Source organism: Lissotriton vulgaris, unplaced genomic scaffold (genome assembly GCF_964263255.1).
Source record: "Lissotriton vulgaris unplaced genomic scaffold, aLisVul1.2 SCAFFOLD_1578, whole genome shotgun sequence".
NCBI lineage: Eukaryota > Metazoa > Chordata > Amphibia > Caudata > Salamandridae > Lissotriton > Lissotriton vulgaris.
In genome coordinates, this window is record NW_028241448.1 from 79714 (window position 1) to 96327 (window position 16614).

The following is a 16614-nucleotide window of genomic DNA, read 5'->3' on the forward strand; positions in this document are numbered from 1 at the left end:
AAAGGAAACACAAGGAGATGATGGAAACTTTTCAAACCCTCACCCCAGTCACAGATCTGGATAGAATCCATCATTGTTCTTTAGCTCACTACTCCACCCCAGTTCAGACCCAGCCATATGCAAATACGTCTTGACCTTGTTCTTTTTGGGACCAGTCCAGCCCAAACTGCCATGCCAGGTCTTCCCTAGGCCGTAAACAGGCATTCGGACCAGTATTGGGGTAACATCCCTCATCAGCCAGGCTTGAATCCAGTGGCAATGTGAGCAAGGGGCCCACGTCCAGGCATACCTTGCCAACTTATGGTGAACAAAGCAAACACAATTAGATGATGGAAGGAGCGCTGAAACTTTTCAGACACTCACCTCCAGTCACCATTAGATTTTGATTGAATCCATCATCGTTCTTTAGCTCAATTCGCTACCCCAGTTCGGACCCAGCCATATGCAAATCAGTCTTGACCCTGTTCTTCTTGGGAACATTCCATCCCAAACTGCCAAGTCAGGTCTTCATTGGACCGGAAACAAGCATCTTGGGACTGGTTTCCAGAATGCTTTTTCCGGTCCAGGAAGGACCTTGCCTAGCAGTTCATGCTGGACTCTTACCATGAGGAACAAGATCAAGACTGGTTTGCATATGCCTAACTCCAAACTGGGATGGCATAGTGAGCAAAGGAATGATGGATTAAACCATGATCTGTGATGGGGTGAGTGGTTGAAAAGTTTGAGCACTCCATCCATCATCTCATTGTGTTAGCTATGTTTGTTCTAAGTGGCCAAGGGTGTGCCCAGATGTGGGTCCCTTGTTGCTGGATTCAAGCTATCCTGACTGATGAGGGGTAATACCCTGAAGCCGGTCCCAGTATGCTTATTTCCAGACCATGGAGGACCTGGCCTGGCAGTTCGCGCTGGACTGTTTCCATGAGGAACAGGGTCAAGACTGAATTGCATATGGCTAGGTCCAAACTGGGATGGCACAGTGAGCAAAAGAAAGATTAAACTCAGATCTGTGACTTGGGTGATTGGTTGAAAAGTTTCATTACTCCATCTATAATGTTATTTGGATAGTTCTTGTCCCTACATGTTTGCATAGTTCTTGTCCCTACATGATATGATGAATATAGCTGAATTATACTTGTTCTCTTTACTTCGATGCCCAATGTTGGAACGGGGATATTTGGTTGGCTGAGATATGCACCCAGGCCAGGCAGGGACCACCACTCTAATCAGGGTAAACTACATAAACAATAAGATAACCTTTGCTCACCAACAGGAAGGAACTCACTGAAGTGCACAAGGATCTCTATAAACCCAGTCCTGTCTGCAGGCTAACCCTGGGGGTAAATCAGTGCTTTGTGTTTGGATAGAACACTACCTATGAAATGTAAGTGTCAGTTCCTTCCATACCTCCCAGCCCAGGAAGACCCATCAGAATAAAGATGAACACAGATGAGTGCTCAGAATGCAGATGATCCTCACCTTCATGTGTTTGTGGATGTCAGTAGGAAATGCAGTAAGTGTAGCTGTCAGCCAACGTAGACGTGTATTTTAGACAGGCTGTCGGGCACAAAGAGCACTAATTACAGAGAAATTTCCACTTTTTTTTTAAAGTGCCATTTCTTAAACAGTAAGGTTAAATCCAACTTCATCAATAAAGGAGGATGTATCATTACCATTACAAACACATCAATTATGAAAAAGCTACTCCTCTCTGATGAGGAATTACAGCTTAAAAGTATATTAGGAGTTCCCAATGCTGGCCTATGAGGTCTTTGGTCTCACTGTAGTGAAAAACCAAATAGGTCTTTAGTCACTACCAGGACATGCAAAACATAAAGGTGCATGTCCTACCTTTTACTTCCCTCTCACCCGGCCCTTAGGGTTCCTCAGGGCTAAATTTTAATATTCACAGTGTTTCTTGTTTGTTGATTTAAAATCTGACTGCACCTCACTTCTGGGCTGATTGGACAGCTCGGGGGTCACGCACTTACTCTACTCCCGCCCCGGTCCGCCGCGTCCATTCTGGGCGTTTGATGCAGAGGGGAGGAGGAGCCCAGCACTTCCGGGCTCTGGGCTGCCAGGTCAGCGCTCTAGTTGCGCTGTATGTGTATAGGATATAAGGTGAGGAGAAACGCAGTCACGGGGTGGAGACGAGTCTAGCCGGTGGCAGTGGCTGACTCTATCTGCTTTGCGCGGTATATCACTAAAATCGCACTGTGAGTGCTGAATGCGAGCGTTTTTAACTTTTAGCGATTGTATGCTAAATTTAATATTCACAGTGTTTCTTGTTTGTTGATTTAAAATCTGACTGCACCTCACTTCTGGGCTGATTGGACAGCTCGGGGGTCACGCACTTACTCTACTCCCACCCGGTCCGCCGCGTCCATTCTGGGCGTTTGATGCGGAGGGTGAGGAGGAGCCCAGCACTTCCGGGCTCAGGGCTGCCAGGTCAGCGCTCTAGTTGCGCTGTATGTGTATAGGATATAAGGTGAGGAGAAACGCAGTCGCGGGGTGGAGACAAGTCTAGCCGGTGGCAGTGGCTGACTCTATCTGCTTTGCGCTGTATATCACTAAAATCGCACTGCGAGCGCTGAATGCGAGCGTTTTCAACTTTTAGCGATTATATGCTAAATTTTAATATTCACAGTGTTTCTTGTTTGTTGGTTTAAAATCTGACTGCACCTCACTTCTGGGCTGATTGGACAGCTCGGGGGTCACACACTTACTCTACTCCCGCCCCGGTCCGCCGCGTCCATTCTGGGCGTTTGATGCGGAGGGTGAGGAGGAGCCCAGCACTTCCGGGCTCAGGGCTGCCAGGTCAGCGCTCTAGTTGCCCCTACCTCCCTATAAATGTGTGTAGGTCAGCGACCGTGCAGCGGACGCGTGCAGCGGGCGCGCCGAAAGTCAAGCCCGTCTGCGCCCGTCCGAGGCCGACCGGGGCCATGACCCCTGGCCGTTCCGGGTCCTCCCGCATACAATATGAAAGACAGGTATTGCTAGATCCATGTCCTTCGATTAAGGCACCCTGCTGGCACACTATGGAGGCGACATCTCTCCGTAACTGCTCCATTTGTCCCTTTAAAAACTCTAGCGAACCTACCAGTGACTCGCACAAAGGGAGGGTACAAGGAGGACTGCTAAATTGTAGATCCCTTAGCAAGCATAGCAATCAGATCCGGGACCTCCTTGAAGATGAAGAACTGGATGTACTCTTCTTAACAGAGACCTGGCTAGGGGAACACTCCGACCCTGACATTATAGAAGCCATGCCACCAGGCTATTCACTCTCCAGATTAGACAGGATGGAGGGGAGGGGCGGAGGGATTGCAATCGCTATCAAAGCTCCGCTGGAATGCTCTCTATCACCCCTGCTGATTGACAACTGCGAGGAGGGTATATTTACAATCAAGCTTGGACCTCAACACTCTATATCTGGTATTCTTGTCTATAGACCCCCAGGCAGGCTTTATGACTTTACCACTAGCCTAGTGGAAGCGGCTGCTCACTTAGCTATAAGGAAGAGCAGAATTCTGATATTAGGAGACATGAATGTCCAGCTCGAAGACCCTCTAGCCAAAGAGGCAAATGACATCAGGCAAGAGCTACAGTCCCTACAATTGGACCTAAAATATAGTTCCCCCACCCATAAACATGGCCACCTTTTGGACCCTGTCTTTGGAAACTGGAACGGAGTGCGAGTACAGGCGCCCTCACCGGTACCTTGGTCAGACCACTTCTTAATTCCTTTTCACATTCGTATACCAGAGCCTGAGACTAACAAGGATAATAATAACTGCTACCCGTGTAGAAAAATGAAAAACTTCACACAAGACACCTTTAACAAGCTACTAGAGTTAGGGGGCCAGCCAGGGGGTGCGGACTGCGAAAGCGCTAACAGCAAGTTAGAGGAGCGAATTTAAACGCCTTAGACACTACTGCCCCATTATGCATTGCCAAGAGAGATAACAGTAGAAAGAAAACCGCCTGTGGTTCACACCCGAGGTACAGGCCGCGAAATCTATTTGTAAAAAATTAGAACGGCGTTGGCGCTTGGACTTCTGTCCTCTTATTAAAACTAACTATAAGAAAGCACAAAGGGAATACCATACTAAACTACAAATTACTAAGGCCATGCACTACAAAGCCCGTATTGGGGAAGCAGAAAACTCCTCTAAGGAGCTTTTTAAAATTTTCAAGGAGATCTCAGTGGTAGCTAATGATAACACTTCTCAAAACGACTCAGTTGAATCATGTAATAAAATAGCAAACTACTTCTCTGGAAAGATAAGAGATATTTATGCTACTTTTTCTGGAAACACGATATCTGGACATGATTTTGTAGAAAGAGTAGATGTAAGCTCTGTGGAGGTATGTCTACAGAGTTTCACGGTACCCTCTCCAGAGACTTTATACAGCATATGTAAAAGTATGAAATCAGGTTCCCCTCGGGACCCAGCTCCTCCTAGAGTGCTGGGAGAGAGCCTCATGGTACTGGAGCCGTACTTTAGGCACGTCCTCCAGGTCTCCTTTGCTTCCGCCAAACTCCCGGAGGATTGGAAAAAAGCAATTGTTCTCCCTATCAAAAAGAAACCGAATGTTAGCCACGAAATTCTTGAAAACCTAAGACCAATCTCCCTGTTACCATATTTAGCCAAGGTGGCGGAGAAAGTGGCTAACAGCCAGTTAATGTCTCATCTGGAAAAGAACAACCTCCTTCACGCCTCTCAGTCTGGCTTCCGGCCAGGATACTCTACGGAGACTGCCCTCCTGAAAGAGACTGAGACCCTGCGTCAAGGGGCAGATGCTGGACATACCATGGCTTATGATCATGCTGGACCTCAGCGCTGCGTTTGACACTGTAGCACATTCCATCTTGCTACAGTGTCTAAACAAAGCTGGTGTCACTGAGTCTGCGCTGGGCTGGCTGAAAGCGTTTCTTACAGATCGAAGCTTTCAGGTCCAGCGGGGCTCTTTTTCATCAGACAGGATAGCCTTAGAACAAGCGGTGCCTCAGGGCTCTGCCCTGAGCCACACTTTGTTCAATTTATACATGGCCCCTCTAGCGAATGTGGTGCAATCGTACGGTGTAGAATTAGTCTCATACGCCGACGACACCCAACTGCTGATCTCCCTATCCCAAGCCCCTACCATTGCAGCCGCTAACTTCAAGGCCTGCATGCAGGACCTAGCAGGATGGATGAACCTACACTGCCTGAAGCTGAACGGCTCCAAGACGGAGGTACTGGTAATTGGAGGGAAGGACTCGAGCTGGACGGTGGACTGGTGGCCAACTTGCCTTGGCCCGATGCCCACCCCCTGTAAAGAGGCAAAGAATCTGGGCATCTGGGTCGATCCCAAATTATCCTATGATGGCCATATTCACAGACTAGTGGGAAAATGTTTTGGGGTGCTAAAAACTCTCAACCGCACCCTGGATCTACTTCCCTTGGAGGCTAGACGAACCATGACCCAAGCTTTGGTAACCTCCCGGATAGATTATGGCAATGTGCTACTCCTAAGAACCACCAAAAAAAACTTGAGGCGTATGCAGGTACTCCAAAATACAGCAGCACGCTTGGTCCTAAAACTGCCTAAAAGAGCAGCATCTAAACCCTCCCTGGCTGCTCTACATTGGCTCCCTATTAAGAAAAGGATCCTGTTCAAAGCACTTTTAATGTGCCACAGGATTATATGGCGCAAGGCTCCACAGTATATTCAGGACCTTGTCCATACCTATGAGCCAAACAGAGCACTTCGCTCTAAGGGAACAGGCCTACTCAGAATTCCCTGCATAAAAAAAGCTAAACTGGGAGGCCGCTCATTCAAAGTGCTAGCAGCCAATAAATGGAACCAACTCCCTGCTAGCCTTAGGCTAGTAGATACAGAAGCTAAGTTTAGAAAACTGTTAAAAACTCACCTATGTAATCTATAGATCAGAGCCTACCTGTCACGGATCTTTCTTATCTCCACAGCGCGGGGACACGCCGAGATGGCGTCACCATGCGCTTTATAAACCTACTTTATTATTATTATTACCAATGGAATGACTAATACGTAAAAGAAAGACGAGTTTAAGGCTTGGCAAGCAGTTTTAAATGCTCAGTCTAAATGGCAGTAAACTGTACACATGGGCACTGCTGTGGCAAACCTGATACACGTTTGAAAGGCTACAATCAGTGCTGCAGCCCAGTAGTAACATTTGAAGTATAGGCCCTGGGTATATGGCATACCACTTTACAAGGGACTTACCAGTACAACAAATATGCTAACCTGATATACAGCAATGTCATCATAATTAGGGGAGAAGATAATGCACTTTCTCACTGGTTAGCGGTGGTGAAGTGCTCAGGGTCCTAGGACCAACAAATAGATTCAGAAACAATTAGAGGCAACAGGCAAAAAGTTGAGGGAAAGACCACCCTGAGGATGACAAGTCAACACCCAACATGCACATATTATTTTAGTATCACTATTGTTTGACGCCCATTTTTGTTTTGAAACTGCGGGCAGTTGTCTATCGACCCATTTCCACCATTGACCTCTGGCCCGCATGAAAAGTAAGGTAACTGAATTCTTCGAAGCTGGATTGCTTAACAGAAGCTATCCGTTTAATTATTGACGAAACATTTGCCTTCTACACATGTTCTGTTTGTGACTACACAGTTAAGCACTTTGACCCAACAGTATCTTTTAATCCGTGATTTAAAATTGAGCAGTAATATGAGGAAAATCTTGTTGATAAAAGACTGATCTTCTATTCTAAGAACTACTACGAGCTAGTTTAGATTTCTGCACTTTTACCTCTAGTCTGTACCCATCATTAGTGCAAACGAGGATGCGGCCTTCATGACTTACATGTGCTTTGTCAGTAAGAAATCTTTAGAAAATAAACAATTCACATCCCTGCTATCATCGTAGGTAAACATAGAGTGCTCTTCTGTGATTATTTAGGAAGTGATTCGAATTACAAATCAGAGAATAACACAACATTTCGTATTTATATTTTTAAAAGTAGGATTTTTAGTAAACTTGTGAGCATGCCCAGAATCACGGAAAGAATGTGAACTACTAGTACATACATGGCAATGAGTAGACTGCAACCTTCACTACAATTATCATTTCAAGCGTGGGCAAACCTCAGAAACGGATGCAGATGTTGTGAAGCTCTATCATTTCTTTCTACATTTCCCGCCTGTTTTGAAAGGAGAGCAGTTCTGCTATTTATATGAACTAACGCCCACTTCCTTCCTTTTAAGTAACCTTTCATCTTACCTTTTCCCAGACCTGTATTTGATTCTGCTAGAAAGCCATTCTGGCTACTCTGGCGACAAAGGGATTATTCGATATCACTTATTTCTGTAATGCATACCTTCCTCCAGTTCTTCAAACCAGAAGGAGGAAGGAGGAGAGGAACCTTAAAAACAGGAAATGAATGTGAGACTCTCATGTCAGTTAATTAATGTCATAGTTTAGCTTTGCAACCCAATCAGTCCATTCTCATGCTGCACAGTTTGTAAAGTGGCGTACAATTACACTTTCACCGATGCAACTTTGTGGTCTATATTCTGCTAAATTAGTAAAACTGCCCATTGGATGATGGCAACTGTATTAGTTCAAGGGCCGTCTGCTTTTGTATCACTTCTGCACTTTTTGCGTTTTTCTTTAGTAGTCAACCACTAGTTGGACAACTCTCCACTTTCGATCTGGTCACGAGAAAAAGTTACTCAAGGTGTCCAGGCATACACAATGTTTCCGAGTTACCGAAATAGATAGAGACAGAGATAACAAGCACTGGCATAGCCAATAGGTCTCGCCTTTGGGACATTATAAATGTTTAGCCATGCAACAGTTGATGTTGCACCAAGGATATTGTGCTGCATAATGAAATACTTATAAGGTCACAAAGGCGAGACCTATTAGCTATGCCAATGCTTGTTATGTTTCTGTGAGCAGTCCTGGTCTACTGCTTTAGACTGTATGCTACTGTTTAAGGGAGTATGCTACTGTTTAAGGGAGTAGGCTACTCCTTTAGGTAGTATGCTACTGCTTTTTAGATAGTTAGCTGCCTACTAAGAACAGGCCTTCAAGTGCAAGTGCTTTTTAATGAGCCTGATAAATATCAATACCATAGTGTACGTTATTTATCGGGTGCTATAAATAGCACCTATAAGAGTTATTGGGGCAATAACATGCAGATTTTGGTGTTTTAGCGCACCAAAATCTGCATGGTACGGTAAATACCTTACACAATTACCATATTTCCCCTGTTAAATTCCAGCAGGTTGTCTGGCTGAAATGTAACTAAGCTTGAGGTATTTACCAGATCCAATAATTATCAGATGTGTTAAATACCATGTAACTCTTAATTCCGGCCCGTGCATAAGCTGAGGTTCATGCACGTTTGAATATAACAAGCTACAGGAAACACCATCTCAATAAGGCCTACCTCAAATTTTTCCAGGTAACCGGGGCTCTGAGGAAGGAACATTGTCTCTCTCACACCAAGCCAATAGCACCACGCTGAAACTATATAGCTAGCTGCAAGGCTGTGAGCAGTGCCTTTTATGGGGCTGAGTTGTAGGGTATGGCAAGCGTAAGGGACCTCACAGTCTTGGAGAACAAGTTCCTCAAAAATCAGGCCTCCCTCCTGCAAAGCACTCATCTCTCCCATTAAAGCTTGATATGGACATTAAGCCTATTAGTGACCTAGTGAAGCTTCGCCTCCCGCAATTTTGGCAGTGGATGATCACCACCCTCGAATTGACACCCTATGCTGCAGCTTCTAATGAGGTCTATGTCTTAGACACCACGAACAATATAGGCTGGATTAAATATGTTAAAAGCCTTAAATCCAGCATTGGCCTACCAGGACATAATATCGTTTGTCCACCAACCCATACCAGAAGACAGCTCAAACTACTATACTGGGAATGGGTTGAGCAAAATACATACTTGATTAGCAATCAGGGCATATTATCTGAAGAATTTAAAGACTTCAAAGTCAGTCACTCCTTAGAAAGCTACCTATATAATCAAGGTGCCGGCTGACAGGAAGCTCTACATTTAATTCGGGCATGGCATTCAAGCAATTAATGCATTTACAAACTCTTGGTTGACCAATAAAGCCCAACCAAAGGGTTGCCCCTGCTGCCCCTGCCTGCACGAATCAATAGACGATGTTCTCTTTGCTTGCACAGCATACACAAAGCCTAGGGGCAAATGACTAACCCCAGTTCGCAGACAACTTGGAACCCGAGACACTAGGGTGGCCCTGCGCATACTGAAATCAGATGCAAGGCCCTTATTTGTGTTCGCAACTGTGAAATGTTTGGGCTACTCCTGGGCGATTAGAAAGAGGGCACTGTCAACCCTCTCGACCCACTCCTGAGAGTTATAGACGTGACGACCCACCCTATCAAGATTAACTGTCATAATGGTCACTAATTCCAAAATGTAAATAGTCTTTTTTTATCCTTGAACAATAACAAACCAACATTTTTTTATCTGTTTTTATTGTGAACCCTAACGTTTTTAAATAACTATTTTAATCTTGCTGTGTAATGTCCATGAATGTAATTGTACAGTCTGACAACCGCACACATTTTAATGAATGCATTTGGACTTTAGACAAGGGACGCAGCCATTTTGCCCAGTCATTTTCGATTCGTTGACGGCCTGAAAGCTACAAATTATATGATAATTGTTGTTTTTAGGCATCCTATTGCCCGCTATCATAGCCCCGACACCCAGCGTTACCTTTTCATTGTATCTCTTTTAAACAATTAAGGCTTGTTCGGTTTAAAAATGAATTTATGATGTTTACCCTGAATGTTTGGCTCTTTTATGGGATTTTACCGAAATAAAGAGTTTGACATATGAACATGCTACTCCTAAATCAGACCCATTGCCTACTGTGGATAAATTAGATGTACTTTGCACCACCGCAGACAGTAACACTATGAGAACATTTGGTGTTGTACTTCAGTGCCAGAAGGCACAGAAGCCATCGGGTTTACTTTGCTGTCCTCATGTTAATGCTTTATCAAACTACAGTGCATCATTTTTTCCATACTATAGCCCTGGAAGGACATTTGCTTTTTTTGACTGTCATTCGATTGTGCCCTGCTGTATCTGAGTTCTTAACTCCTTCAGCCTTTTTGGTTTGACGTCCCTACCCGAAGAGAGTCGATGAACCTTCAGAAATTTTGAGCAGTGCATAGTAGTAAAGGCTTTGAGATAACAGCGATAATTAAAAGCCTCGAGTATTGTCCTGTAGACGCTTATGAACTGGAGAAAGGGCCAGACAGAGGTGCAAGTCAAAAGATTGTTTCTAGTCACCATAAACCTTCTACTGCCAATGACTGAAGCACTTAGGTGATTTGGAGAGGAGGTAGAAGACCCACAGTACTAAAGACATGATACTGCTGACGAGTGAAAAGAGGAGTCAACTTGGACGGACAAAGACTGCCTTATTTACTGTTCAAAAGAAAAACTGGATTTCAGACATTACGTTTTTGTGAATAACACAATGTTAGATTGAATATGCGGGATTGACGAGGAGCCCTTTCTGGAAGGATAAAAATCGTATTATGATATCAGTGAATGGCTTCAAGAATGTGGCGGCCTATTGAGGGTCCCTGGTGTCCTTTCCAGGATTATGAGACAGTCTGATGGATAATGTGGTGTAAAACTGTGGAAATCAACATAAAAACACGTGCAACGGTCCCAACTAGTGCTATCCAACTCAGTCTGGGTGAAGGCAATCTAAAGTTTGCTAGAAAGGAACATTAGCATCTGCTACACTAGTTGTGGCAGCCTGCATACAAATGTGCGGGGGCGTGATATATATGAAAGGAATTAGATATGTACGGATCTCCAGTTGTAAGTACGGGGGACGTTGCAGGGTATGATTCATACGGCCAGTTGTACGTACGGGGGACTTTACAGGGTGCGATTTGTACGGGAAAAACGCTCAGAACGGCTATTCGAAGCGGTTTTTCCCGAATCGGAATCTGCCCCTTCATGTTGGAGATGTGATTGAGAGAATACGGGAGCCTGGTTTTGACATGTTTGAGTCTGAGAGAAAGGATGTGTTGGCTCGATGAGGAGGAAACTGACTACATGCACTAGGTAATTAATTTGGAAGTAGGATGTATTGTAGAATACTGGAGGACAGTTAATATTAATATAAGTGAAAAAAATGAAATATGTTTCGAATTGATTTTGTTAAAAGGTTATTCAGAGTGTAAAGATGTTTATGTAGTTGCTAATCAATTGCTTTTTCATTTGAAAGTTTGATTTTTTTCACAAACCGTTAGACGTGCATATTTAAACAGAAACTGAAAGCCGTGTAATATGTTTAGTCGGTTTAAGAAAGGGTTGACATAAAAGCTTGCAGATAGGAAACTCCATGAAAAGGGTAGTTAGAAAGCACATAAAATGAACAAAAGTTCATCACTCCTCCCAAACACCTTCTCTATAGCTCTATGTGTTAATCAAGCATGTGTGAATTGGTTGTCATACAAAAACACAAGGGATTCCATTAGTAGGGTGGGCTATCCTTCATAGACGAAGCACAAGCAGATAACACTGGGAGCATGAAATGAGTGAGAAAAAACAGCAACTCAACCAGAATACAAACCTACAGGACAGCAGGTGTACAATAACATTGGAAGCAAACCATTCAGCGCTTTCCAACAGAGAAAGCAAGCATAGGCGTGTGCTGGAGACAAGTTGCAGTGCTTCTTACTCCGAGGAAGGCGACAGGCTCTAAGTGCCGTGAAGACCCAGGCACATTGCTCTGGGACACCTGTCTTATACGAACATACCGGCAAACGTTTCGCAGAACTTTGACGGATTCCTGACACGTCAAGAGCGCCTGGGTCGGAGCACATGCATACCTCGGGGTGTTCCAGGCAGACGGTCTCGATGTTGAGTGCCTTTAGGGATTCCCTCAAGCTCCGCTCACAGCCCGGTGCTGGACATGGTGCCCTGTGTAGCTGTCAAACAAAAAGGATAAGGAGCTCGCACAGCAGATATAATCCAATTTGAAGGACTGTAATGGGTTGTGGTGTGCTACTCGGGGAAAACACTGTCTGGCCAGACAGTGTGAAGTGAATAACTGGGAAATGGCTCCCCCGCCTAGGGAGAGAACGCCCCTGAGCACAACGTGAAGGGGACCAAATGGTCTGATTCAATGAGCATCAAGTAATCAATAGTTCATACTCCGGTTGGAAATATCCAGCTTTCGGTATTTATTTACACATGTAGAAGATGTATCTCTGTTTACAACATGAAGCAGTGAATGTAATCCACGTAAAGTTCAGTGAATTAGGATATATTCATTCTCACACATCCCAATGCATTTCGGGCGGAGCCCATCGTCAGGGGATTACTCTACAACAAAACAAAAGACCAAGCTGTAATGACTTGAATATACAGTAATACAGCAAACCATAATAATGCGTGTGAAAAATAAATCAGAGTGAAGCAGGAGTTAAAGAGCCAAGGTGAGACCCCGGAGCGGGGGTAACTGAAGGATGCCGCGTGATATTATAGGGATGACCAAGCGAGGTTCCCAGAAAGAAATTCGATGACAGGTAAAAAACGAACCCAGTGGTCAAAAGGAAATTCACTCGTGAACATGCGCTCGGTAAAGGAACAGTGCGCAAATAGCGGTGTGTGCTAAAGTCAGAAACAAGGTGAACATGCGAGTAAAAGCGGTGTTGAGGTCCCGAGTTGGGTACTTACATGTGTGAAAACTACGCAGGGACTCCGCGGAGTTCCGTGAAAAAGATCAACAGCGGGGTGGTGGGGAATCGGAATAAAAAGCGGAAACCAAGTGGTAAACAAAAAAGAGGGACTAAACAGCCATAGAGGACGGTGAAAAAACTCAAAAAGTGTGAGCGCCATATTGGAAAGTGCAAAAGATGAGTCAAAGGCTGCCAGGATACGTGTAAAAGTGATGAAGATAAAGAAACAACATGATAATCAAAAAAACAAGATTATAAGTAACAAAGAAATTCTATACGGTCGTTGAGCCCAAGGGGGACCATCGTGGACAGATAACGGATCCAAAAGTTCTCGCGTTTGAGTAGATAGTTCTTGTTGTTCAAGGTGATCGGGACTTGTTCCAATACCTGGTACTTGAGTTGAGCCACTGTGTGTCTATTTTCCATAAAGTGGGTAGCAACTGTAGACTTTAAGTTCTGAGTGCGGATATTGCTCTTATGTTCTAAGATCCTCACTCGGATCTTTCTTTCGGTGTGGCCGACATAACATTTACTGCATGGGCATTTTAAAACATAAACAACGTTCTTACTGTTGCATGTGGCATTCACTTTAAGTTTTATGGCATTGCCTTTCATGGGGTGGTTGATGGAATTGCCAAGGATACAATTGTTGCAATTACTGCAATTGTGACAGGGTTTAAGACCCGTGTAGGTGACGTTAGTTTTTGGTCCACTAGATTGACTCAGGATTTCCTTGAGGTTCTTGCCCCTGGTAAATGCAAAGATAGGGGGCTGGTTGAACAATCCCTTAAAATCTGATTCCAAAGAAAGGATGGGCCAATGTTTGCGGATGATTTTTTGGAAACGATTGGAAGCTTTAGAGTATTTGGAGACAACCACCAAGCGATCGGAGGGTGTCTTCAATTTAGGTTGCAATAAAGAGGCTCTTGAGCATTTTTCGCTCCTCTGGGCTGCCAAATCTAATATGGGGGTGGGATATCCACGTGTTCGTAGACGTTCCAAAACAGACTTGATTTGTATTTTGCTTTCGTCTTCTTTGGAAACGATTCTTTTTACACGAAGTATCTGAGCGTATGGTAAGTTGTTCTTCAACCCCATGCGATGGAAGCTTTGGTAATGTAAGGTGGAATTCCTATCCGTGGGTTTACGGAAGATGGTGGTGGACCATTCTCCAGGTTCTCTCAGTATTTTCACGTCCAAGTAATGGACGCAATGCTCGCTGTAATCCCAAGTGAATTGTATCCGTTGGGTGATGTTGTTCCAGGTGGTTAGAAAGGTGATGAGTGTTTCAGTGGTGCCTTCCCATAGAAGGAATATGTCGTCTATGTAACGTAGGTATACCGGCCGTGTTCTCGCCAGATGTTTTGACATAAGATGTAGGATTCCTCAAAGATTCTCATATATATATTAGCGTAGCAAGGAGCTGCCGAATTCCCCATGGCCGTGCCGTTGAGTTGTAGGAACCATTTGTCGAAGATAGAAAAATAACTGTGGTATAATGTGAACATGGTAAGTTCGATCAAGAACACTTTAAGGTCATGATCAAGATCGGATTGAGCCAAGACTTGTTCAATAGCTTCGATCCCTCCGTCATGAGGGATCGAGGTGTACAGGGAACAAACATCCACTGTACACATGATCAATTGAGAGTTTTTCAGTTGGTTCATGACCGGTTCCAGTTTGAGTAGGAAATCGGTGGTGTCTTTGACATATGATTCAGTTGTTACAACAAATGGTTGAAGATATTTATCCAAGAATTTTCCCACGTTCTCATGGATACTCCCTCTCGTCGACACGATGGGTCGGAATGGTGGATTGGTCGGATGTTTATGCATCTTGGGTAGCATATACAGTACAGGGGGTCTCGGGTTGCTGGGTGTCAGATATCTCTTGGTTCTATCATTGATAGTGCCGTTTTCAAAGGCCCTGTTGATGATGTGAGTCAAATGATTGGTATACTCCTGGGTAGGATCCCCAAGAAGAACATCAAAAGTGTTGGAATCCCCAACGTGTGCAGTGACCTGTTGTTCATAAAAGGTGGTGTCCATGATCACGAGGGCACCACCTTTGTCAGCATTTTGGCAGATGATGTTCGGATTATCCGCAATTTTTTGTAATGTGTTTCTCTCTTTGCGGGTGAGGTTCCCATGTGTAGCTGGTTGTAAGAAAGGTAGATTCAATATTTCTTGTTTCACCAGGTTCTCAAAGCATGATGTTCTTCCGTGGGATCCTACCCAGGAGTATACCAATCATTTGACTCACATCATCAACAGGGCCTTTGAAAACGGCACTATCAATGATAGAACCAAGAGATATCTGACACCCAGCAACCCGAGACCCCCTGTATTGTATATGCTACCCAAGATGCATAAACATCCGACCAATCCACCATTCCGACCCATCGTGTCGACGAGAGGGAGTATCCATGAGAACGTGGGAAAATTCTTGGATAAATATCTTCAACCATTTGTTGTAACAACTGAATCATATGTCAAAGACACCACCGATTTCCTACTCAAACTGGAACCGGTCATGAACCAACTGAAAAACTCTCAATTGATCATGTGTACAGTGGATGTTTGTTCCCTGTACACCTCGATCCCTCATGACGGAGGGATCGAAGCTATTGAACAAGTCTTGGCTCAATCCGATCTTGATCATGACCTTAAAGTGTTCTTGATGGAACTTACCATGTTCACATTATACCACAGTTATTTTTCTATCTTCGACAAATGGTTCCTACAACTCAACGGCACGGCCATGGGGAATTCGGCAGCTCCTTGCTACGCTAATATATATATGAGAATCTTTGAGGAATCCTACATCTCATGTCAAAACATCTGGCGAGAACACGGCCGGTTATACCTACGTTACATAGACGACATATTCCTTCTATGGGAAGGCACCACTAAAACACTCATCACCTTTCTAACCACCTGGAACAACATCACCCAACGGATACAATTCACTTGGGATTACAGCGAGCATTGCGTCCATTACTTGGACGTGAAAATACTGAGAGAACCTGGAGAATGGTCCACCACCATCTTCCGTAAACCCACGGATAGGAATTCCACCTTACATTACCAAAGCTTCCATCGCATGGGGTTGAAGAACAACTTACCATACGCTCAGATACTTCGTGTTAAAAGAATTGTTTCCAAAGAAGACGAAAGCAAAATACAAATCAAGTCTGTTTTGGAACGTCTACGAACACGTGGATATCCCACCCCCATATTAGATTTGGCAGCCCAGAGGAGCGAAAAATGCTCAAGAGCCTCTTTATTGCCACCTAAATTGAAGACACCCTCCGATCGCTTGGTGGTTGTCTCCAAATACTCTAAAGCTTCCAATCGTTTCCAAAAAATCATCCGCAAACATTGGCCCATCCTTTCTTTGGAACCAGATTTTAAGGGATTGTTCAACCAGCCCCCTATCTTTGCATTTACCAGGGGCAAGAACCTCAAGGAAATCCTGAGTCAATCTAGTGGACCAAAAACTAACGTCACCTACACGGGTCTTAAACCCTGTCACAATTGCAGTAATTGCAACAATTGTATCCTTGGCAATTCCATCAACCACCCCATGAAAGGCGATGCCATAAAACTTAAAGTGAATGCCACATGCAACAGTAAGAACGCTGTTTATGTTTTAAAATGCCCATGCGGTAAATGTTATGTCAGCCACACCGAAAGAAAGATCCGAGGGAGGATCTTAGAACATAAGAGCAATATCCGCACTCAGAACTTAAAGTCTACAGTTGCTACCCACTTTATGGAAAATAGACACACAGTGGCTCAACTCAAGTACCAGGTATTGGAACAAGTCCCGATCACCTTGAACAACAAGAACTATCTACTCAAAC

General features: G+C 44.3%; 1 protein-coding gene across 1 annotated transcript in view; it reads left to right on the top strand.

Annotated features, from left to right (window-relative positions):
• Nucleotides 1-16614, top strand: part of ABCB11 (ATP binding cassette subfamily B member 11) — a 404070-nt gene that overhangs the window by 45964 nt on the left and 341492 nt on the right. The window lies entirely within an intron of this gene.